Source organism: Chamaea fasciata, unplaced genomic scaffold (assembly GCF_029207755.1).
Source record: "Chamaea fasciata isolate MVZ Bird 193981 ecotype frontalis unplaced genomic scaffold, bChaFas1.0.hap1 SCAF_7, whole genome shotgun sequence".
Lineage (NCBI taxonomy): Eukaryota > Metazoa > Chordata > Aves > Passeriformes > Sylviidae > Chamaea > Chamaea fasciata.
In genome coordinates this window covers 50,835,476-50,857,266 of record NW_027094092.1, presented here as the reverse complement: position 1 = coordinate 50,857,266, position 21,791 = coordinate 50,835,476, and the positions used below count along the sequence as shown (strand labels likewise).

The 21,791-nt window shown below is 39.8% G+C and overlaps 1 protein-coding gene across 1 annotated transcript in view; it reads right to left on the bottom strand.

Moving 5' to 3' along the window:
- The window catches only part of EML1 (EMAP like 1), a 122,605-nt gene that overhangs the window by 80,993 nt on the left and 19,821 nt on the right, over nt 1–21,791 (bottom strand). The gene's annotated exons all lie outside the window — the stretch shown is intronic.

The following is a 21,791-nucleotide window of genomic DNA, read 5'->3' as shown; positions in this document are numbered from 1 at the left end:
TTCAAGCTCCTCAAGGGACACAAGGGAAATAGTTCATTGAGTATCTATAGCACCTTTCATCTTGAAGAATGCCGAAGCACTTAACACATCATGTCTTCAGACCCCAGTCCTTCCAGGAGCTTTTTTCAGGGCAGTTCTGTCATGTGGATCCATTTACAGGCGTGGGTTTGGTATATGTGAGTCTTTTCACCAACCACTAAACCATGGCAGTGCTAACACAAAAGTATGCTATAAAATTAGACAGAGATATCAGTTCCATGTTAAAGTGGAGTGAAAAGTGCTCCCTCCTGAACTGCCAGCACCAGTACTGGTAGGGTTGAAGTCATCTCCAACACAAGCGCTTACCCAGCCTGATGTGCTTAACTTGTATCAGACAAAAACAACTGCATTTTATAGCTGTGGGCTATAAATAACAGAAAATTGTGGTAGTTTAATGATGTATTTTAAAAAACCAAAACCGGAGATCAAAAAATAATAGAAAATTACTTCAAAAATACAAAACTATATAGGTTTTCTTAGTGTTTTAAATGAGTCGTGATTCTGTCTCATCTTTAAAATTAACACAGAGCCCTTAGGTTTTCTCATGACCTTTTCTTTAATAAGCCATCAAAAGTTTCAAAGATGCCACATTATTCTAAAACATCGTACACATGCAGAAAGATATATATGGGATTTTTGGCAGACAAGTTGCAAAAACAGAGAAATGAAGCTTGTTTTCAGTAGAAGTTTTGACCAAGAATTTCCTTAATTTTAAAACATTATTGCCATAATTTGGTTATTATTTTTGAGGTTGAGAAGTGTTTCAATATGCCTTTTTTTCCACCATTTTCAGACAAGAGGTGTGCTTGCTATAGGATATCAACATTGCTTTAACCTCCACCTCCTTCTGATGTGTAAGTTTTGTAAAATAAAAATATGAAACCTATGCTATCTAAAAGTATTATGTTTGTAGTAAAAATTGTATTATCAGTGAGGTTGTTGCAAAGATAAGAGAAGTAAATGCTCAGTAACTTTTATGAGATTTGCCAAAATATGAGAAAGGCCAGAAAGAGGCAATGCAGCTCCATTTCAGAGAGTAGAAATTAAAAGTCACTTAGAAACTCAAATCTAATCCATTCTTAGAGAGTGATACAACATGTAAAACCTTACAATTGATTTCCCACTGAAATTAATGGTGAAGGTGTCTGTGAAGCCTTTCGGCTCAGCGCACTGCAAATCAGCTCAGCAATGTGACAGAAAGTGGTCTCAGCTCCAGTCTCCAGATGCTGTTATCATGCCATTATACTCTAAGAGCAAGGGCTAGAAGAGGGAAACACTTTCATAATTTAATGATTTTGAGACCTGTTACAATCTCATTATACTAAACTGCACCACAAGGCATGAAATGAAAAAGAAATTCTGTCTGGCTGTGGGAACAATGGGACAATGGATTAGAAAGATGCACTAATGTGTCTCTGGGAATTCTTATAGTATGGTGAAACAACAAAAAAACCTTTTAGTTTTCCATTTTCAGTATACTGTAGCCTTCATCATTTGTATGTTCAAAGCCACTTCTTTGGTAGATGTGAAACCCTAAAGGTGGGAATGTGGCATCCTGAGTAGTACAGTGGGACTGGTATATCGGGAGAGGATTTGTTGCTGTACACTCGTGCACACTGACTGCTGGCAGTCAGAAACCATATGATGTTGCATTTTTGAAAGCTGTATTTTATACCTAATGATATAACTTTGTATTGAGTGGTGTAGTACGAATGAATAATAGCTAAATGAGAATAAAAGAGCTTTCTCCTATCCCTTGCTGAATTTTCAGGAGTTAATATACTCCAATGTTAGGACAAAGAAAATTTGCTTTCGCTCCCTGTTAACAGGCTGTAGTCAAATATCACCGAATCACAGAATATTCTGTGTTGGGAGGGGTTCACTAGGGTCATCAAAGTCCAAGTCCTGAAAATTTTATCCCTTCCTGAAAACAGGATCAGGCTGCTTTCACCATGTGGTGGTAGCTTGGACAGCCTGCCCTTCATAGCTGCCCCCTGGGTCTGTGCTGAATGCCAGTGCTTCCAGTGGGCCTGTGTGGGTGGAGAGGTGATGGCACTTGCTAAGGGAAGTACGCTGGGATTTGGCTGTCAATGGCAAAGCCCGCTGAGCAGAGCTGCTGATGGCATCAGCTGCAGGGAGCCCTTCTGTGCAGAGTTTGCAGGAGGTGAAGGCTCAGTTCACCCCAGAGACTGGAGGGCTCTTCTTCCAGGTCAGTGCAAAGCCCGTCTGCTTGCAGATCAGGGAAGCTTGGGCGGCTGCTGCGCACACTGAATGTACATTGTAACTAGAGGAATCTTCATCAGGCAAAGCATCTAGCACCATCAGCAAATGTGCTGGTTTTGCTAAAATTTATCAGTGGATATAATTATAGCATCTATTTTACCATGACTAACTTCTGAAGATCCCCTCAAGCTCTTTAGCAATCATTTGGTAGGTCACGTTTACTGCAGCATGATCAAAGGGAGCTGAGCTCATTTCTGTAGCTCACTGTGTTTCCATTTAATATGTAAGAGTCCGTTTCACCATTCACAGTCTCACTTAATGAAGCAGTTGGTCTCTGCTTGAGCCTGGAAGCTTTTAAATTGTATGTTTGTATAAGTTTTGCTTTTCCTTTCATCCATTAAAAAGCTGGAGCACTGCAACACTTGGTGCCTGGGCCCAGACTGCAATCCAAAACACAAGGTACCACATGTGTGCTTCTCCCTGAATCATCTCATTCAAAACAGAAGAAATGGGCATCTTTTCCAGCTGCTCAGCCACAGCACTGAGAGTTAGATGGTCTGAAAGCTGGCATCATAGCACAGGCACAGTGCCCTGCCTCAGCGTTGGAGGACACAGTGCTTTGACAGAAGCCAGGCCAGGCCTGAGCAGCAGCAGGAGCAAGCTGCACACAGCAGGAGCCCTGGGAAAGGAGGAGTCAATGCCTGGTTTAGGGACTAGCAGGATGACATCAACACTTAGGAGAGAGAGGCTTTGGGGTTAAGTTTTGGATTTAGCTTCCTGAAATGTGATGAAATCCTGATTTATACTGATTTTTTAATGTTTGTTTTCCCTTTTTATTCAGAAAGCAGCAGGAATGTTTGGAGGTTTTAAGAAAATTTCATGCAGTGAGTGTATTGTCTTTATTCTTCAGAAGTGGCTTTTTCTCACTGCTAAGACTATCTCCAGGTATTGGCTGTCAGGATCCCATCACAGGCTCAAATAAGGATTTCCTCTCCTAGTGTGGTAGGAAAGGAAGAAGTGCCTTGCTGCCCAGTCTCCTTTGTGAGAACACTTCAACCACTGGAATAATCATTCATTCTAAATAGCAGGACTCCAGTGTTTCAGCCACAGCAGGGAGCTTCATGAATGTCACTACAAAGCAGACTGCATGCATGTGGGAAAGATGGGGTATAAGAGGAGGATCACCATTATACCAGCACAGTCTGAGCGCATTAAAAATCCAATATAGCAAATGTGGGATGAAACCATCAAAGCTATGCAGGTTTAACAATCCAAATGAAAATACATCGTAATATGTCTGTATATATCATGCTGTTTTAAACTACATATATTGCAATTATGGAAGTTTCCCTATAATTAATAAGAATAGTCTTAATCATACTGCCCAGGAAAAAAAATGCTGCTTTGCAGATTGGCTAATTTGTAAATACAAAGAGAAGACTTTGAAGATGAAAAGCATACTGCTTTCCACATCTATGATTCTTCCTATTCAAAGGTGGAAGGCTGCTCAGCAAACACTGATGCTTTCAGATTTGCACCACGTTTTGAAATAAATGCTGGCTTTATTTGCTTATTTGGAAAATGGGAAGAAAAACATGACACAGCCAAAGTCATGCTGGGAAATCTGTGAGAGAATCAAACCAGAATAACTACCAGTTATGGCACCAACTGCAATGTGAGTCTACTGAGAATACCCTGCCTGTAAACACTGAAGATACTACTTGAATGGTTTGTTATGAAATGCTTTCAAGCACAGTGCCTGCAGTAGTAATACCCTTATTTTTGCAAGGGTATTTTTGAACCCCTAGCATGTTGGGTTCAAAAGCACATCAATGTGTGCAATGGCCGAGTGCAGACTTACTGCATCCACAGCTGTGACATTGTGATTTGAAACTGAGGAGAAGCAAAATATGCTACAGATACACAGGAATGGAACTCCTGTTCCATATTCCACTGCAATCTGCAGATGGGAACAGCATTTCTGAGATATTAATACTCTGCATGATTGATGTGAAGAGGCGCATTGATGGATGGCATCATAACAAAATGATCCATCCACTTACTCCTTAGAAGTTTTCAGTTAGAACTCAGTTCTGCAACCCTATTTTTGGTGGCTTCAGCCCTCAATAGAGGCTGAAAGCTTCTGCTAGCAGAGCTCTTTGAGATCTATGTACCCAGGAGCACAAATCCTACCTCCTGCGAGAGGGGCATCTCTGCTTTCAGGTGCAATAGCTTTGGCACAGGTTCACTAGTTCACCATTCAGGGCACAGGAGGATCATCGCTACAGGTCTGTTACACTCTCCAGGGGGAATTCCCTCTCAGCAGAAAGATCTTTCCTGCAGCCACTGGAAGCTCAGGCAGCCCCCAGAATGTAGGTTTTGGGAAATGCTTTCAGCAAGTATGAAAAAGTGATGCTTCCGTGTGGCTTGCAGCACACTGACACCCTTTTGCACATGGCTGAGGTCAGTAGTTTCATTTTAATTTCTGTGCTATGATTATAAAGATGTTACTGTGACAATATATATTCCAGAGATCTATTTTATGCATATATTTAAATAATATTTGGTTAAAATTTAATGTCTGAGTTATACAAAGACACAACTACATAAATCTATGCCTTCTGAATTATATTTGAGAATAATGAGACTAGAGTAAGCTGTAATATAGACATATTTCTTTAAAATTATATTTAAATAACAGCATGGCAAGTTGATAATTTAAGACGTATACAAAATTTGCCATTTTTTAACAAAGTGGTTTTCTACAGTACCCATTCTGTTCACTTTTTAGAAGGAGCATTTTAACTGGACTGTGACAATTCACATGAACATATAAAACCCAGAAGTATGAAACAGGATGTATGTCCAAAGGATGTATCAGCTACACTGTGAGAAAGAAGTCTCTCTCTTCTGCAGACAGGTACCCACAGCACCTATGCTGAGAGGGAAGGATCTCAGCACTCTATTTTATATTCCCTGGTCAGTAGGATGGTGGTCTAAACTTGCACTTTACCAGAACTGATATTCCAAATTTCCCACCTTCCCGTGTCACTTTTTCACTGTTTTTGGGATCCAGCACAATCAAGGGCATCTCATGGGAACTGATGCATACCAGGAAAATTTACTGTCAGCCACATAGATAACAAAGCACACATAAAAATGTATGGTTGAGACAAAGCACCATGTTGGTTCAATATATTAATGTTAGAAGAGGCTAGACAATCTCATTTATGGCACTTGCTACATTTGCAGTTATGGTCCTGGAAATTTGCCCAGATATGGAAAATGAATGATGGCAAATATCTTCAGAGGGATAGCTGGAAAAAATATTGTATTTCTTCTAGTGATTTCATGATTTCAAGTTATGCTTGCTTTTAGTGAGTGATTTATTGGAAAAACTAATTTGTGCTATTAAACAAGTCATAGGAAATAACTGCAGAGAGTTTACCTATAATTTTAACTCCTGTCATCACATAAGCCATTTACCACGTCAACTAAGTTAACTTCAAGTTTTGCTTATCCATCCCCTTGTATCCTTCACCAAATATAATATTAATTATGCCAAAAGAAGTAGGAGAAGAAAGAAGACAGTATTTCATTTGTATGGTGTGGGTTATTTCCATACGAGCTCCACTGGTTCAAACTCATTGAATTTCCATGAGCTTTCCTCAAGTGGCTGGAGGAACAGGAGAGTGGATTGCAGTGTGACCTACAAGGGCTACGCAGGAATTTCAATCCACTACACTTGCAGATTCCTTTGATGTCTTACAGACCCCAAGACCACCTACACTGAGACCTTCATCCCTGCACTGCTTTTGCTGCCTCAGCTTATTTCTGCTTTCCCAGTTCAAGATCCCAAGACACAATCTGGGGATGGAAGGAAACAGTTAAATCATCAGCTAAACTAAGATTGGCTGGCTGGAGAAAGAAGCAATAGGAAATAATCCTTTCCTACACTTTTCAAGATTACTTTACACTGATTTCCAGCATGGGCTGTAGCTTTTATTTTTGTGACTAACTATAATTCTGAATTAAACTTTTTTATTTACTTTGGAACAGAATTTGCCTTGGAAGAAACTATTTTTTTTTTGTTCTGGTCTGTGCAATCTCCCAAGGCCCACATCGTGATCAAAGCAATTCTGTGTTAAATATGTTTTTTCAAAGCAGTTTCTTTCTGAAGGTTCATAGCAAGTGCATGCAGAAATTTAGATAAATTTCACTTTTGAACTCCTTTGAACATATAAAATGTAAGAAATAAAATGCAAGAAAGGAAATGGTTGAACCAAAGAAGCCTTCACTGAATTGCCCAGAAATATAAAGGTTTATGTTAAGGTTTTACATGGAAAGCATCGAGGTTTACATGGCAGAATCAGGTCCATACAGTAATAAAATATTTGGCTTTGGCGAAAGAAATCTTGTTGTTCCTAAAACACCTCTGCCAGCCAGTGCAAGGTGTAGGATTACTAATCCTCCTCAGAGTAAGCCATGCGTGGCATTCTTCTCTTTGGTGGTGACATTCAAGAGAGCCCTGGATGGAGGAAAAAGTAATAGGGGCAATAATGACAGTGTCTGAATGAAGCCCTGAGAAACAGCCGAGGCCCTGCTGCCTGGCTGCCAGCCACCCAAGCATGAAGAACAATCGTACATTTGTCTCAGATACCAAGTTACCTAATTTTAAAAACGTTTCCTGATGCAGCCCTTTAATTCTTAAGTATTTCACCACCTTTCTCTCTCAAGCTTTCAAGAAGCAAGAGAAAACCAGAGCTACAGATAACTGAAAGAAGAGAAACTAAAAGAATTTTGTTATTAGCAATCATAATTTAAGGAAAAAAGGGCAAGTTCTTTTCAACTTTTTTGATGCCAGATAACCTCTCATTGTCCTACCACTTACTGACAGAGTAAATTCTAGAATAAATAATAGAGCGAACCTCAAAAGAAAAATATGTATTGTGTGCCATAAATTATACAAGCAGATGCAGCCATGCACAAGAGAATTAGGAACATAAAACCCCTGCAGTGTGCACTGGCTGATGAAGGGCTGGGAGTTGCTAAGGGACACTCTGGGACCACCATGCAGTCCAAGCTAAGATCTTGCTCTAAACATCAGCCTGTAGCCCAGTTATACAGGGGTCTGCCACGTTTTCCTTTACATTCTTCCTGTTAAACAGCTCTCTTTTTTTTCATATCAGTAGCTGTTTAATGAATGTTTTGACCATAACCAGCTTGTGGTATATTTCACAGGTGTTACAGATTTACGGATGTCAGAAATCTTGCACTGAAGAATTTTGCATCTTCTGCCCAAACCATCCCTTCAGACAAAGATACCCATATTAAGGTGAATGAGTTTCCCTAAACTAGAGGGATGGGTAGAATAGGTCAAGGGCCAACTCTTCATGTGTAGCCTCACAGAGCACCATCACCTTCAGCTGAATTCTTGGTTTCATTCCTTTTTATTTATTAGTAAAAGTGTTATGTAGCTTAGTGGCACTATACACAGAAATAATTACAAGTAACCTAGCTGCCTAATGCTCATCAGAGATCCCATTCAACTAAGCAGTCTGTTGGCAAAGCCAAAACTCTGGATCCAGATTTGTCAGATTTAAACATCCATAATATCTTCTCATTCTTTCATGATGTCTTTTATTTCAAGGCATCAGCAGATCTTTTTTATTCAGCAGTCATTTCAGCAGGGGAAGAAGAGTTTTGCGATATTGATGCAATTTATTGTTTTATGACCAGTTAAGAAAATAAAGACATTTCAAAGAAGTTGATGGCATTCATTTCAGATAAGTAAGATGTTTTAAAGAAAACCCACATAAGACTGTGGTAAAGGACATTTTTCCAACCTCACAAATGACATTAAATGCCATTTTATGACTATCCAAGAATAAGGAGTAAATAATACTTTATGCTGGAAAAGAATACATGTGACTCATGATTTTCAGCTGTTGTAGATGTGAACTTGTGGAAAATGATGCAATTAGAGGCCAGAAGCAGAGCAAAATATCTGTTTACATTCAGCTCTGCTGAACAGAGCAGAACTGCTGAAGGGCTGGAGAAAAAAATGTCGTTTTCTCTTTTGCTCATGTCCTCCATGGGCTGCATTCTGCTTGGCGTTACTTCGTATTTAAGCAGTACAATTAAGGGGGAGTCTTGATATGATTTGGCAGTTTTTATGTTTTTCATTTGTATGAAGAGTGTTCGCTCTGTCATTCATTCACCATTTCCTTCCATATGAAATTAGGAAATATGGCACATGAAGTCTGAAACCCAGGTTTTTTCCATCTCTACATGTTTTCCCTTGGAACTCAGAAACTCAAGTTCTGCCAGTGTAGGGGAAGGAGAGGAAATGTAGTAATAAAGTTCCTGGCTTCATCACAACTCCCTTTCTGACCTGACCAGGGGAAAGTGTATGGAAAGGGGTTGAATTATTCAGGAGAAGTATATATGAAAGGCAGAAGTGTGTTCATGTAAAATCAGAAAGAAAAACCCACAAAATAAGGTCTAAACAGGGACAGTGAGGTTGCAAGGTGTCATGCTACAAATGCATAGGAAGAAGGCCTGGAGAGTGCTGGTTCAGTACTCAGTTGTGCAAGGCAACTAATGACACATGACGTGAGGAATGTACAAGTGATTAATGACTTTTTTGTATCTGTCTTCATTAATGCAATTAAGACACAGCTATTGCTGAAAAATGTAGTTACACCTTCCTTGCTTCACTCCACTCCCACCTCCTCACTGCTTTCCTTCATCCCTCAGCCACAGTGATTTGTAAAGGCGTGCAGAGAGCTGGATGGGGAGCTGCTCCAGCTGAAAATTAATCCAGCAAATAGGTTGCAGTTACTAAGAGCAATTAGCTCTGCAGTTTGGTCCATCTCTTAGCTGTATCACAATCAATGTTTTATTTTAAATTAGCTAGATGTAGTAACTTCATCCTATGATGCTTAAAGGGCAGACTGGTTAAGTCTTTGAGTGACTGGATGTTTAATGTGTCAGAGGATCAGAAATAGGAAATCATGGGACCTGTATTTTAAATTGGGAAAAAACAAGTAGTAGATTATTGATCAGTTGATTAAATTAAATTTCGGCTCCAAAGTGTAGGATTTTTTAGACATACATGTCATGAGTGCCTTCGTAATAAAAGGGAAGCGGGTAGCATTCCGTTTTCAGAACAAAGTCTGTCAAACCAGCTTAATTCTTCCCATGCCTGTATTGTGCTGTGGGCAGGGAAAGGGAGTTGGTATCATGTAACTCAACTTCCATAAGGCTTTCTGCATGCTCATGACACTCTTAGAAGCAAATGAGGAAAGCCCTTGCTGACCCCGCTTCACCTGTTCAAACAGGTGCAAGACTGTTGAGGTAACCATACCTAAACAGTGGCACAAAATGGAAGTAGGTATGAAATATGATTCTGCACATTTTCCACCTTAGACCCACTACAACCCACATTTTCATTAGTGACTGAAAAAGGAAGCAGAAAACATACTCAGTAGATGTGCTGGTTGCAGCTTGGGAGCTCTGCAAATACACTAGTCAATAAGCAGATAAAATTTCTTCCAAAATCTTGTCACCTTGAAGGAACTGTTTTTAAAAGCAAGATAAAGTGTACTAAGGACAAGTACAAGGGACTACATTTAGACAGGAATTATCTGCAGGAAGGTGGGTAATAACTGGTTAGGAAATAGCTTGACTGAGGGTAGACCACAAACCAAACCTGGAGCTGTGTTATGCAGAGTGGAAAAGGCGAGAATTGTAACACAATGGATAAATAATCCTGAAAATGTATGAAGAAATCCAGCCACCCTATTCAGCACTGATAGTGCCTTAGCACAGGAACATAAAGTCCTGTTTAAATTGTATCAACAAAGATTCTCTTTCAGGTTAGACATTAGAATAAAAAGCTTTTCCTATTGTAAGAGCAATAAATCACTGGGTTAAATTGTGTAGGAAAGTAAGAGCTCCCATGAAATCAGTTTAAGGAGCTATATGTCCTGTTTGATGTGACATAACTGGTCCTGCTTTGGGTCAGATTGACAAGATGAACTCTCAAGGTCTTCTACAGCCTAGGTTTCCTAAGGGTTATTGCGTAACCATTAAGCTTTCTGGGAAAAGTAGCTCCAGGCCCATTTCCACGGGCACTTTGCTGTTGTTTTTGCAGGAGGTTCACAAATAATTGACTGGTGAACCTCAAATAATACCAATTTACTTTAAAAAAATCTCAGTTGCTTTGAAGCTGGAATATAAATTACAGTATTGTTCCATTGGTTTTTGTGTGTTCTGAGGAAATCAGTTTTTCCCCATTTTAGTCATTGGTAATATATTCCTACCATCTCCAAGAGCAGGTGGTGAAGAAAACAGTTTAGTTAACATCAGACTAGAAAATAAAGTTGATACACCAAAAAACAAGTCACTTTACTGCGTACTCATGTGCAGTGCTACTATTCTGAAGGCTAGTGATGGAGAATCAGCCTTTCTTCTCTCAGCCACTGGTGTGTGTCAGGTCAGGTCAACACAAAGCATTCACAGTCCACTAGTGCTTGTTATAAAATGAGCCAATGCCTTTTTCATTCTTGTATGGGTACAAAGCAGAGTCAAAACTTGGCCAAAAAATCACTATTACAGTTGCAACAGTGAAATGCCAAAAGCCTGAGCAGGCATTAGGACTGAGGTGTCCTCACTATCTGCTTCCCAAGCAGTACATGGGAGGCCTGGGATTTCATTTTTCTACTCTGTTCCCTTTTTTGGATCCACTCCTTTCATGCTCATATGGACACACTGATGAAGTGGAAAGGCAATTCACACTGACTGAAGTATTTGTTTTCAGTTAAAAGCCACTATTTGCTGTTTAGCAGGCAAACACAAACACCTATGGAAAGAAGAGCTGTCACGGCATTTGATGCTCCCGAGCATCTGTAATCAGCACATCTGAAAGCATTTTAAAGTGAGTTCAGCCTATATATGTCTTCATATCACAAAGTACTGCTAGGGACAGAATTGGATGTCGGAGGTGTTTGTATTATTCTCTTGTATGAAATGAAAGGCATTTATGCATCTCTTTTGTCTGCATTCACACACACCTACACATAAAAGCGTTCTGTCCTCCCTTTCCCTTATAAAGAGTGATGATCTAATATGATTTATATCTTAGTGCCACAATCTCCTAAACAGGGACTGAAGATTATCATTAACCTTGAAGGCTATTCTATTTCCTGTACTTGCCCTTCACAGTGCTAACAGAATTAGTTTCTACAAGAGAAATTCAGGTTTTACATTATCTAAGACACACCTTTAAAACAATAAAATATATTAATCTTTTATATATTTCTGAACTTAAACCACAACGTCTAAAATTATATCTTTACACTTAAAAAACTCAGATTCTGTTGGAGTATCATAGTGACATTTGAGAAAGCTGTGGCATTTGGATCTGTGTCCAACAGAGGGAGGTGTTCAGAAACAGGGATTTGGTCCAAACTCTTTCTAAGATTAAGGAATTCAACAGAAGGGGAGAGGAGGACACACGCAAATGCATGTGAGCAATACATGCTTTACTATTGCAATTCAATTAGTTTAGCTGCTCTCTGAGAATTCAGGTGTGGAGTCACTGCTGCTTACAGATTCAGACATGCTCAGAAGGTTTAAAATCAGAGGATTTTTAGATCAGACAGGTGACAATATCACCTCTGGTTTGAAAGGGAGCTATGAAGCTCTTAAAAAGAAAAAGCACTACTTATTTCATATCAACTTCTTGATGTAAGATAAACTCAAGCAGAGGTCCAGTCTGGCAGGCACTTTGGGTTCAGTAAAAACCTGAGGTTACTCGGCTGTGCTTTCCTCACAGGCTGTCTCTATGGCAATGGGAAAATATTGTGAGGTATAGGAATGAAGGGAATATGACTCAGAGAGTACAGAAAAAAGAACATTCAGAAACATAATTCCCAATAGGCACAGAGTACACTTTTCAAAAATACACACGAATCAAAGAGAATCTGCTGTTGCTTTGCTCCAGTGTTTTTACAGGACAATGCAATTAATAAATAAGGAGCCGTAGTGCTGCGTATTTTCAGCCCCTCTATTATCAGAGGGAAACAGAAGCTGGTGGTGAAGGAAGCAGCAACACTCTGCTCTGCTCCTCTGAGTTGTGCACCATTCTCCACAGGGCTGCCCTGTGGCTGAAAGTGCATTTATCAGTAAGGGACAGGTTTGGACAGACTCCAAACTGCACTCCAAGTCAGTGTGCTACTTCCGTGGCCTTTCCAAGTGGAAACGCTTCTCCTTTCACTTGTGAACCCACAGAGGCCATAGGAAGCCCCTGTGTGAAGTCCCCTGTCTCACTGACCTGAGTCCCATCAAACTGGGATTTGGCCCAAATAAAAAGGAGTAGCCCAAGGCAAGAGCCATCCTGCAGGGAGACATCCCTACGGAGCATTGCATGAGCAAGAATTCCCAGGCTAACCCAGACCTGTGCTCTGACTGGCACACTACCAGATGTGCTTCAGCTTGCCACACAACAGGCATTTATTAGATAGCTTGTCCTCAGAAGAATTTCCTCCCCAGTTTTCCTCTTCAGTTATTTAGTCCAAGGAAGAATATATATATAAGAAACAAACTCAAATGGGTATATTTATATACATAATTTCTTTTCCTTGTTCAAAAAAGTCTTCTACCTTTTGCAGCTAATGATGATTTCATGGCCTGTGGTAGCAGTAGTCATTCTCTGGATCATTTATGCTTTTGGCCTCAGTAGCACTCTGACATCGTTAGTCCCACAGGTCAGTTTTGCATTGTGCAAAAGCCTTCCTTTTAATCAAATTTATGTTCTGTCTTTTACTTAGTTTAATGACTCTTTATCCTTGAACTCCAAGAAGCATCAGATTAACTACTCCCTCTATAGCATTCAATTTTTCCTACATCCCTGTTAAGCTCCTTCCAATTTAACTCAACTCCATCCATCGTTTCTCCCCTGAAGGAGGTGACAGCTTCCTTCCTTCTGGGACCTGTGGAACTTTGGGACTGTCCCTGAGCTTCCCCTCCTGACCTGCAAGCTGCTGCTTCTTCATGAGAAATGCAGTGAGCTGATGCAGTCCTGGGCACCCTTTGATCCTGCTCCCCTGACTTTTACTGTGGGAGGTACAATGGAGTCCTGAGGCATAAACATGATTATACTGTATTCCCTTACTTTAAATGTCCTGGCCACCAGTATTGTTGCTCAGCAACATGGAACTGTGTATCACTGCTGGCTTCATTAAACTTTAAAAATATTTTTCCTTGCCAACTCAAATGAATAATTGACGATGATTTCACTGCGTATTTAGCACGTCCATTCAAATTCCAGTATGGAGGTAAAACAGTTTCATATACCTAGAATGAAGAAGAAATGACTAATACTGACTATAAAATAAAATGCATGGCTGAAAACTACTTGCACTTAACAAAGCAATTTGTATATTGCTCAAAGCTGCTGTATCAAATAAATATACAAACCCTGTAATTATTTCTTTATTGAACACACTGTACCTTCTTTTTTTGCAAAGATTATTAAATCTTACTTTATACTTTCTCTCAAGAAAAGACTGCAACAACTAAGCTTTTAACTACTTCATTATGCTATTTATTTGCTATAATATGCCTATATTTGCTAATATAGGCAATTGAACACATTACAAAAGTATAAATAGAGAAGAACAGATTTCAACACTGATATTTTCTGGTTGAGTAATAGTGCCTGGGGTTATTCAAAGAGAATGGGTTGTAAAACTCAAGTGTACTTTCTGTCATCTGATTGATGGATTGCTTGTTACTCACCTCTAGCATGGGTCCCAGCTAAGATAAATTGCTGCAACCCTTATCAGTAGTTTCTTTTCTATTATATATGAGAAGTCCCAATTTTATCTAATTGGTGGCATTGCCAGAACATTTTCCTGCAAATATAGAAGTTTCCTGGTAAATGCAATTGCTACTTTAACCCATGAGAGGTGCAGTTAGATGCATATCTGAGCAGAATGGAGAGAACCTAAGCTGGGAGCTTTGGAGATCTCCAAGCTAAATGACTGCCAAAATAAACATGACTGGAGATAGAGGGATTAATCCTGTAATCCTCACTTAAGCAAAATTCCTTCTATCTTCAGTGAGATGCTCACTGGGGAACAGCTGTAGAAATTGGCCTAAATGAAGCAGAAATGAGAAAGGCCAAATTCTGCCTCTGGGTGTGAGCGTGTGACTTCTGTAAAACCTTGAAGTGTGACACCCTGGGTCTGGGATAATCAGCACATAAATTCTCACCAAGCTCTACAGTACCGGGACTTTTAATGGTATAAATATGAGGCACATCCATAATTCCACAGGGAAATATTTCTATCCAAGATTCACTAAAAAATGAGAATACAAGTGCAAACTAACATCCAGAAATAAAATGTGCATTTTATTAAAAACTGTCTTACATTTTAACCAATTCTAGGAGTGTTTAGAGCATTTCTCTTCACTGAACTCAGAATTATTGCCTCCATTTTCCATCTGGGGTGGAAAACAAACATGCAAAGTTAAGTGATTTTCCACAGACCACACAGCAAGTGATTAGTATCATGAGGATGAATTAATCTTGGGTGTAAATCCATAAAGATTAATGGAGCTCTAACAGGGATTAATTTGGCCCATCATCTCTAAGGATAGCAAAACCAATTAGATGATGTCATTAATCTTCTGGTTTGTAAAGGACTGTTTCTTAAGCAATACTGAAAGAAAGGCAATAAAACAGGAATGACCAAAGGATCCACTATGACAGATGAATTGGTGAATTGGCTTTTCCTTGGCAGAGGATTCGCAGCAGGAGCCTTAAATAGTGACAGCAGCCTCGATGTGCCCTCAGGCTCCCATCTCCCATCCTGAGATGCTCTGGGGCAATCATTTATCTGAGGATTGAAGAGTCAGCCCAGACCTCAGTCACTGATTAAGTTCATGTCTTTTCTTAGGGCACAACTTCCACACAGCTGATTTGGAGTCAAATATATTTATTATGGCCCTGGGAGCCTGAAATCTTTGGAAAATACCAAGTTAATGTCCTGTAGAAAGTAGCACTTGAAAGATTCATAAATTTTAAAGCCTCCACTTTTGAGCTGACAAAATGTGAACTATCCCATTAGAAAGAAGCCAGTAAGAAGAAATCAATCCAAAATCTGTATAAATTACTTGTTCTGAGTTTTGGGGAAAAAATTTTCATTCACTGGTTGTGACAATTTCTCATCTTAAATTCTGAAGATATTTCTGATGATTGCAAGAGGGTCAAAACTGGCCCATAGCAGAGTAGGATCATTCTACAATTTGCCTCAGATTTTTTTTTTTTTAAGAAGAGAAACAGGAGGTTTTTTTGTTAAAGGGTAATGACCAGCTGTAAAAAATGCACACAAAGCAACAATGAACAGAACAACAAAAACCACAGCTTCCAGACTATGGTTGATGGAATTTATGGAAAAAGAACATCTGTGATATTGGCAAGGTCTAGAATGAGGACATTGAATAGGAGATAGTGAATTTGTGCCTGAAAGTTGTGTGCATTACCTAATAGGCCTGGTAAAAATGTTCCACTGGGATGTTGAAAGCAAAACTTGGCAACAGTGAGATCATTAAAACCCTACTGCATAGAAGCCTTACATTCAAAATATAATAATATGTATCAGGTTTTTCATCATTATTATTATGAGAAAGAATATTCAAGCTGTAATAGGGATCTTCCCATCAATAGTTCTGCCTGAGCAAGTGTTTAATGGCTGAGATTTCACAATTGGTGAAATGACTTAAAACTCCTTTCATGGGGATGTTCTTGGATAAAATAAAACCTCTTTCCTCATTTTATATACTGTAGGAGTTCAAATGAGGTGATGTGCTCGGGCTGATAGTGCAGCTCCACTCCAGAGGGATGATGTCCTGACGTTCCCTTGTACCGTGGAACAGGAGCAGGGCTTGGAGGGGCAGGGATTTCCAGCTTTCCCTTGTACTGTGGAACAGGAGCAGGGCTTGGAGGGGCAGGGATTTCCAGCTTTCCCTTGCACCTTGGAACAGGAGCAGGGTTTGGAAGGGCAGGGATTTCATGCTTTCTCCCCACCCCACTCGCCCCAAGCACTTTTAAGGAACGCAATGACACACTGCTTCAGCCGTGTATGAACAAAGAACGCTGAAAAGAGACACGGCACAAGCACCTAATGAGAATATGAAAGAAACCTGAATTTTGGCAGGGAGACTTGAGTACGGGAGATGGAAGGGGGGATGATAATGTTTGAGAATGTTTCCGAGTCAGTGCCGATGATGTGATTACACTTAGGAGTAGGTATTGCTAAGTACTGGTGCACATAAACCTCGGAAGTATGATGTGGAGAATTTAATCAGCCAAAAAGAGCAAATAAATGTACCAGAGAATGTTCCTAAATGGTATCATCTCTGTTTCAGAAGGGTAATGAAAACAACAGGAAATGTGCTTCAGAAAAAACTGTCAACTTAGGCCTATAATATAAAAATAGATAAAGAATGCCTGGTTTAATATCTTCCTTTGACAGATGGATCTAAACAACTATTCTGAGGAATGCCTATGTTGAAACACAAGCCTATGTTTCCAGAAGACTTTACAGACTATGAAATGAAAATATTTCTCTATCAGTTTTTTTTTAACAATTATATTCAGTGATCATTAGAGGAAGAAATGATTAAAATATTTTTTCATAAGTAGCCATTATATATATTTAACATTTTAATTACTAGGCAGAAAGAAAATTGTGTATGTAGACAGTTGTATTTTGGCAGACTAACTAGTTTAATGCTAATTTTCTTTTTGTTTTAGGTCAACTTTGTCATTTGTCATTATGGCAAATGGGTAATGATCACATGACCATCTATCCAAGCTTTCTTAAGTGCAAATTTACCTACAGCACAAATTGTGCTGCAGTACTATAAGCACAAGACCATGTAAAGCCGGACAGTAAATGTAAAACTGTGCAAAAGCAGTGCAAAAAAGTGTAGTAAATGTAAACGTGGTCATGCTCTCAGCTCTGGTACAGCCAAGGTAGAAGCTGGGTACAGGTTCCTTATCTCATCTTCTGCAGCTAATATTTGTTGTAGAAACAATATAGCAACAAACACGCATCACAGATATTAGCTTTATGCAAATAAACTTATATTAAAACCCCTATTTATTCAGCAGGGGAACAAAATCAATACTTAAATGATGTAATGGGCACCACAGTAAAAGTACCTCTGATTCAAACCCAAGTTATTTCATAAAAAATAACTGCACATAAACAATTACAGTTCATCTAGTTCATGTATCTTTGTTGCCTTACTAAAAACATGTAAGGCAGTTATTCCAGAAATAACTTATGAGGGAAGATTTATGCATTGTCATAGTCATAGTAACTCCTGCTTCACAAGTCCAGTTGTAAATCTTCAAGATCTTTGAGAATATCAGAAAAAAGTAGTGATGGCAGCTGCTTCTAAGAACTGTGAAGCTGAGTGGAGCCCAGACTTTGTCCTATAAACAGTGTTAGTTAGCTCTTTGCTGATCATCTGATTAGCGTGGCCACTGCTGATTTCACTGCCAAATTAACTCTGGGTGTGTTTTAAGAGCAGAGTTACAGGCACCTTGAAATTAATATATTTAAAGAAAAGTCTTTTATGTTGTAGTTTGAATATATTTGATACTATTCAGAGGATTATTTGGGTCTTTGTTTCAAAGTGTAAGCACAACAATGGAAACATTTATTCCTTGGCTTGCATAGACATTTACTGCTCTGTATATGGATTGTGGAGACAAAAATAAAAAATTTGGCTTACATCACCAGAGGTGTCATTTTTACATTCCCATTTTATTTCCTATTTACAGCAAATTAACAAATTAGTTCCTCACCACATCCTTTGAAAGAAGCAAGGAGCTTCAGCTGCAGTGGCAGCTTGTTCCCTTCAGAGGTGCCATCTCAATTTCTTGCTACCATCCCACAGTGCCCAGTGTCACCCTGAGGGATGTAAGAACATCATCCCTTAAAATATCTTGGCAGATTATACCAGCCTGAAGCAGAGAGCACAGGTCTGTCACTGCCAGGTCCTTAGGGAAGGTACCACCTTGAGCCCTGTTTTGGAGGGAACCTAGTGCTCAGAAAACAGAAAATGGAATTTTGGTGCCCCAGCAATTCAAGACAGATACAATCCCCTTGCTTCAGGCACACAGCTGTCAAGGGAGTAAATAGGAAGATGAGACAGACCACAGTCTGAAGTACATCCCGCAGAGTTGGTGTCCTTAAAGCATGAGCAGCTGGTTAATCTGATTAGAGGAGATGGAAAAACATCTTGAAGATGACATGGCCAGGAGGAGAACATCAGTATGCAATAAAAGCCAGATAAGTGCCTGGGTGCACGCATGGCTCAGTGTCGACGCCAGAAGATGTGCAAGAGGCAACCCAGCATGACCATTCCCTGCACAGCTTTGTGGTACCTCCAAAAGCCACTGTTCCCAACCTCCCACGGGTCCCCTGCATGCTGGGGATTCCCACCCCACACTTGCTGGGCAATGTGAACTCCAGCAATATGATAAAATTAGTATTATTTATCCACATCTAGCTATCTTATCTCTTTATTTTGAGCACAGAAGAACCCATGAGGATGGATTCATCACACCCTCTATTATAAACCACTTTTGTTAAAAAGGAAAAACACCTATCTTCTACAAACCCTGGTATTTAACTTCCCAGCTGGATAGCTTCAGATAGCTGTGGAGATCTCAGTGTGCTTCTGTCTTTCAATAGCTGCTGGATGTCTGACAGAGCACTATTCTTGGCATGTGCCAGGATAAAATGTCTTGGCTCTTCAAGGGATCTCTTCAATCTTCAGTGTGCCTATTCCACAGGATCAAACATAACATTTTTGTGACTCTCTCTTCTGAGCAAGGCAGCCAGCTCCAGAAGCATCCTTCTACCTGTGCTGTCTCAGCTGCTCACAGTTAATGAGCCACATGCCATGAAATGCAGCAGTGGGGCTGTTGGCAGGACAGGTTTGAACCTGTTCTGGCTGTGCAGGGTCCAGGTTTGCTGTGCAACACAGATAAATCCCCTTGCTGCTAGGATGCCTATTGCCAGGCTTGGGCAGCTTTGTGGGGTCCAGTGCTGAGAAGGGGAGGACTGGTGAGGGCACCAGCAGGACACAGCAGGCACTGACAGCACATCCCAGGATCACACCTGCAGACCACCAAGCCACAGCCATTTCCTGACAGGTCGCTGTACCCTGCTACAGGAGAGCTGGTGTTTCTAGTGTGGGGTAGACATGCAACTCATCCTTCTGTTTTAAATCTGGTTTGGGGGTATGCTGCCAAATGTAATCTACATGGATTAGTCTCTGCATGAACTCCAGTCTTAGATTTTCTTGTCTAGATCTCAGATGGGGATTACTTTTGTTAATGGGTAAAATAAAAAGATCTGTACGTCTACTTAGGAAAATGAAATATATTAAAATAATAATATATTGATAGCTTTTTTGGGGTTTTTTTGGTTTTTTTCCCTTACTGACTGAAAGTAGTTATATATAATGTCAAGCTAGTAAGCAATAAATCCTTTCTTAATAAAGTAACTTAAACCATTAATGGCATTATAGCTTGCTTTAGATTTGTAGTCCTTTTTTTTTTTTTTTTTTTTTTTTTTTACTGCCACCTGTCTACTTTCCAGTCTGTACTGGAGGAAAAGAAACGGTATTTCCTGTTCTACACTCAGACTAAACTAGCCACCATGAACAGGTAATACTTACAAAGAACATTTATTCTTGCTGTAGTTCAGAAATGATACTATCTTACAGTAGTGCATCCAGACACCAGAAATCATCGTTGCACTATCCCTGTCTACTTACTACTTAACAGCAAGCCCCCATCACGATTAAAGAAAATTAATTACTTTGTAAATTAAGTTAAAATCCCAGCTGTCATAAAATATAAGGCAATCATCATTTCAACAGCAATGTGGGATTAAGTAATGGAAGAAACAAATGACCTGCACAGAACTCTGGTGCTCCACTGTGATCTGCCTGGGCTGGTTCCTCGGGGATGGACTTCATGTTCCTCAGCGATGGCCCTGGAGCAGCTGGTGGGTTATGTCCGGGACTCAAAGGGCTCTGCATGAGAGGCAGCTGAGTGCCTCCTCTTCTTTTTATTTATGTGGATGTTACAATGGCAGCAGACAGCAATGCATAGACACTAAATTAATTAAGCTGTTTCTAAGCCGCAGCATTAAGGTGATGTCATAAGAACATGCTTAGGATAGCAAGGTCACTGGAAAGGGAGAGTACACGCCCTGCAGTAAAAGACTGTAGTTTGGAGGGCATGTATTGGATGCCTTCTCTGAATTTGTCCATTTATTTCTGAAAGCGGCATCACCTGAAGAAATACGTTTTCTATCCACTGAAATATGCAACAGCATCTCTGATTTAAATAGGAGAAGAGCTGCTACACCTGCTTCAACTCTGAGCATTATGCACTATACGCTCCAAGATGCATAAATTAGTTATATTTGGAAACACACAGAACTGGGAAAATATTTTGATGAAAGATAACATAGTTCATCTAATTTATGTCAGACTGATTTTGTGTTTGCATACAAGCATACTCAGAGAGGCACATGTTGGGCAACCAGAAATCGGCTCATCTTACTGCTTCCATTGACGTGGCATTGCCATTTTGTGTTGGTAATCTGATTATATTGCACAACTGACCATAAGACTTTTTTGTCTATTTCTTAAGTAAGCAGTTTTGTACAAATCAAGAACAGCAAAAAGTTAGTTTTTATTTCATCACAGCTTTATGAAACCCCAAAAACTTTAGGAAAACTTTAACAGAAGAAATAAAACAGATGCTGATACATGGCAAACTTAATGGTCTTGTTGCTTCACTGTGAACTATTTTAACTAGGAAATGTTGAGCATCTGAACAGTAGCCATAATCCTCTCACACAGAAGCCTTTTCTGCAGCTTGTCCAGAGTAAGTGCAAGCTTGTGTCTTCAGCGTTAATGGGATCAGCTGCAATGAGTAATGCTTTGTGTATGCTAAAGCTGTGATCCTGTACACGTGGTAAAAGATGGCAGTGTTGCTTTTTCTAAGCAGGCAGTCCCACACGAGGTGAAATGAGTCAGAGCATTCGAGATGGATGAGCAGCTCTCAGAAAGGAGCTTTTGTTCCTCATCTCCAGTCTCTAACAGTCACAGTGAAATTGTCTCTACCATCTACCTATTAGCATCAACATCACTGGGGCTCTTTGCATGAGAAACTCTCCTGCAGATAAGCAAACGTCACTCAAGGAGACTCTTGAATTAGGATTTATTTTGTAGCAAGCTTAAAATGACTACATTGATGATCCACCACTGCCTCCCATAAGGAAAAGCTGGAGGCAGCTAGAGACACAAATGGGGATCAATTTTTCACTGAGAGTTTTACAGTTACAACTATTTGTCCTTGTCTGCAGTGTTCATACAAGCAGATGAAGAGAAACATTTCTATTCACACCGTGAGAGTCTCC